Source organism: Diaphorina citri, unplaced genomic scaffold, assembly GCF_000475195.1.
Source record: "Diaphorina citri unplaced genomic scaffold, Diaci psyllid genome assembly version 1.1 scaffold40, whole genome shotgun sequence".
NCBI lineage: Eukaryota > Metazoa > Arthropoda > Insecta > Hemiptera > Psyllidae > Diaphorina > Diaphorina citri.
In genome coordinates, this window is record NW_007377477.1 from 117022 (window position 1) to 121408 (window position 4387).

Genomic DNA, 4387 nt, shown 5'->3' on the forward strand with positions numbered 1-4387 from the left:
TTATTTTAGCGAAAATAGTGATAAGACAAAGTCTTGTTAATGTAATTCTGCAGGTTTATGTGAAACGGAGTGGAAGAATGGGAGAGTTGAGAAACCTTGTTAAAGTTTCTGACCGGTTGAAGATGAAAGGAGACAGAGTACGAGGAACGTCTACCTATAGGCAGTAAAGCAGGAGTGGGGATAGTGTTGCTAATAGGGGAGACCAGCCCCAGGATAGAAATTGCGGTAGTTCTACGGATGCTGCTATATCATTCACAACACAACAACAACAACGCCCGAAATCGAAAGCGCTTACCCGGCTATCGTCCGGGCACCGTTATTCTTTTGCTAGCAGAAAAAATAGAGATATGTGGCCCACTACCAGAGATCAGGCATCGGTACGAATTCACAACCGCACCGAAGCAGGATTGGGCGGTCAGTTGGTAGCAACTCCTGAACTACGAACAGAAATTTTGCGTCTCTTCTTGGGAACCTTCTTGACGGTCGAACGATCCGACCAATCATTAAAACTTGTTATTTTTAAAAATAATAAATGTATTTTTTTTTATTATTTTTTTTAGAAATTTGATGGAGGAAACTGTAACTGTCGTAATGAAACCGAAGGTCCGACAACGAACCTTGTATCTTCAGAATTAAGTCCGTCCCGGACGGGAATCGAACCCGCGAGCGGGCAAGAAAGCTCGTGTATTCTTGAACCCATAAAATACACAAGACTATAAGACCCTCATAGAATGCTGGGGTAAAAGGACTTTTCAGTCCTATTCGGGTAGGAGAAACAAGACACATTCCCTCTTTTGATCCATGAATTAAGGAACCCTATACGAGTAATTCCGGCAAAATCAAAAAAGGTGTCTTGCGCGTCGGGCTATCACAACAGAACTAATTACAGTACAGGCATGTGACACCTATCAATTGAAAGACAAGACTTTAAGCTGTCCAAACATGTTCATTATATCTTTCTAGCATGCACGGTTTTTGTGTAGCCGCTCGAGTCCACGAACTTAATAGCCACACATCGTATGACCGTGACCTCATTTATCGACGGGGTTTACGTTATTACTCCCAAAGCTGAAAGGTATAAACGTCCATTTTTCTAGAGAATCTAGAGGACGTAAATGAATCTTTAAGTTTAGTGGGGGTTTGCCTAGACTGCTCGGGGTGAAAGGACATTGGCCGTATTCTAGCAGGATAAACAAGGCACATTCTATGCCAGTGGGAATTAGTAAGGTACTTTGAACGAAGGAAGCCCATTTGCCTGTGACTGTGACCTCATTTCCCGACGGCGGTTTACTCCATTTTTCTAGAGGACGTAAGTGAAGGGCGAAGGAAGAAAGAACAGTGGCGGACAGACTATTGCACCGCGCTGGTGGTCTTAGAATCCAGATTGGATAATCACTTTTTTGATAGATTGAAGATTCTGTAACTTTCTGAAGGTCCATCTTGACTAGGTAGGTTGAAATGATAAACATATACTTCTTCACTATTTGTAAAATATTCTGGGTTTTAATCCATAAAATGAAAATGAAATAAAACCCAGAATATTTTTCAAATAGTGAAGAAGTATATGTTTATCATTTCAACCTACCTAACCACTTTTTTTAAAAGAGGTTTGCTAGCTGTAACTGCTAAGGTCTTATCGTTCCGACTCCTGAAATCGAAGAGAGAAGGAAGACAGTGCATATAGGAGAAAGCCAGAAGATTCGAGAACGAATTTTTATGTGTTTAGGATAAAATCCGCCCCCGGGCAGGAATCGCGACCTAGAGCTTATAAGGTAGTGATAAAATAGCGTAGAAAGGAAGTAGAGTTAGTAGAGCTTCCCCAGCTTCTACACCACTACACCACCTGGTGGTGGTGTAGTGGTTAATACGCTCGCCTGGTAAACAGGAAGGCGTGGGTTCAATCCCAGCCGAGGTATCAAATTTTATCCTCGATATAATTTGAGAATTTGGCCACAGTAATAGTAGTAGCCTACTGCTGGAGTAAAGGGACTTTTCAGTCCTATTCGAGCAGTATAAATATTACTATTATTACTATAGAAGGCTACGCGACTGGGACAGTCTTGACCTCCTTTTGTCCTCGCGATAGAGGTGCTGTGATGAACGACTTATCAATTATTCAAACCTCCACCGGGAGGAAATTAGTATAATCACTTCATTTTTTCTCTCCTTTCTCCACATCCTTTTTCTCCACCTCCTTCTCCTTTCTCTCCCTCTTTCTCCACCTCCTTATCTTTCCTCTCCTTTTTTCTCCACCTCCTTCTCCTTTCTCTCCCTCTTTCTCCACCTCCTTCTCCTTTCTCTCCCTCTTTCTCCACCTCCTTCCTCTCCCTCTTTCTCCACCTCCTTCTCCTTTCTCTCGTTTTTCTCCACCTTCTTCTTCTTTTTCTCCGCCTCCTTTTCTCCACCTCCCCTTTTTCTCCGCCTTTCATTCTCCTTCCCCTCACTCCCTTCATGAGAAGTCGTCATTAACAGGACACATTACATGGAAGTTAGGGATAGTACGAAGTAGGTACACAAGTAGTGCTCGGCATATTAGGGATAGTAATAAGTATGTATACAGGGTGTCCCGCGAACGACTGTACAACGCTTGAGGGTTGATGCAGGACCTAAAGGGCTACCAGAAAAAGCTATCTGGACGGATGGACATGCTACGACACGGATCACACGAGTCTAATGTAGAAGTTATTTCATTGTTACAACATAAAAAACAGTCAATGAAACACTCATTTTTAAAAGGCAAAGCCAGCCTAGTTAGATTGAAAATTAGCGCTCCTGGCTTGAACGTGGTACATCGCGGGACTCGCGGGTTCGATTCCCGCCCGTCACAAACTTTATCCTGAACAGATAAGGTTCGTTCTCGGAACGGCTGTCTTTCTCCTACCCCGTCCATTTTCTCTCTTCGATTTCGGGACGATAAGCCCCATGACACTTATCCTGCGCACCTCCACCGACTGGCGGCAATCGCTTTGAATTACTCCGATTTTTGGTCGAACTTTGAAAGAATTTGTACTTGGGCTTTCCGAACGTCACGTGGTGTTTCAGTTTGGACGTCGGCATTGACGGTCTTAGAACGAGCTGGCGTCGGCGTTCCAACAGTTACAGATTTGACTGTTATTGTTTAATAGCGCAACGGAGGTGTTTCTGTCCCGAAATCGCAGAAGGAGGACAGGATAGGAGAAAGCCAGCCGTTCTGAGAACGAATTGGACCCGAGACCTCTGCTAGCGTTTACAAGGCAGGTGTGCTAATACTATCATCAAATCTCAAATCGTTCCGTCCAAGGGTACGGGCCTGCTACCTTCCGAGCTAACTTCAAATATGTTTATATTCTGCTACATTCGACTCGTGTTGTCTGTATCGTAGCATGCCCATCCCGTAGTATGGTTCTCGTCAAATGGGCGAGAAAACACAATACTTCCCATTTAGGTGCTGGGTCAACACGAGAACTCCAGAAAGTAACCCGTTGAAACATTTGCAGTCTAAAAACGAGTACAAATTGTCTATGGTGGGAATCGAACCCGGGACCTTCTGCATGGCAAGCAAGCGTGTTACCGTGTCCTCATAAGATATTATACTTGAACTAAGTTTTAATTTGTGTTCGTTTCATCTCGTTCCCCTCGGAAGGCTCTGGTTTCCCAAATTATACATTAGGAAACTTACCAATGGCCAGGGTTCTTGCTTTCTTATAGTAACACGACAGCATATACAACTCTTACATCTAGTACACACTTCTACGAATAGAAGCTCAATCTGAAACTCGTGTGGTCTGTGTCGTAGCATGCCCATCCCGTAGTACGTATATTAACTTACCAATGGCCAGGGTTCTCGCTTTCTTATAGTTCTGAATGAGTTGTACGACCATGGCCTTCTGTAGGGGCGTAACACGACAGCATATACAACTCTTACATCTAGTGCACACTTCTACAAATAGGAGCTCAAGCTGAGGCGTCAGGGCGTGCATGAGTGAGTGACCTGATGAATCAAATATGGAAATAGCTCAAGGTTAAATAGGTAAGGAACAATAGATCAGTTGCGCTTACTTGGGTGATGTTTCAAAGTCATAGAGCAGGAAAAATGAGGACCAAGGGAATTTTTCTTTTTCTTCACAGAAAATATTGAAATAGAATAGAATATGTATATTGTATAGTTGTATACCCTGTTTATCAGAATGAGACTGAAAAGTCCCTTTACTCCTGCAGTCTAAACAGGGCAAATAGTAATACAAAGTAAAAAGAATGTTTCGATAAAGGGAACTGTAACAAAACAGGTCTTATCGTACCGCAGAAGGACAAGAAAAGAGAAAGCCAGCCGTTCCGAGAGCGAACCTTATTTATTTAGGATAAAGTCGAGGGTTGTACCCAGGATTTCGTCGAGGAAGGGAGGGGGGGG

General features: G+C 43.3%; 1 protein-coding gene across 1 annotated transcript in view; it reads right to left on the minus strand.

Annotated features, from left to right (window-relative positions):
- The window catches only part of LOC103513405 (phospholipid-transporting ATPase ID), a gene marked incomplete in the record, with an annotated part of 26907 nt that overhangs the window by 9321 nt on the left and 13199 nt on the right, over positions 1–4387 (minus strand).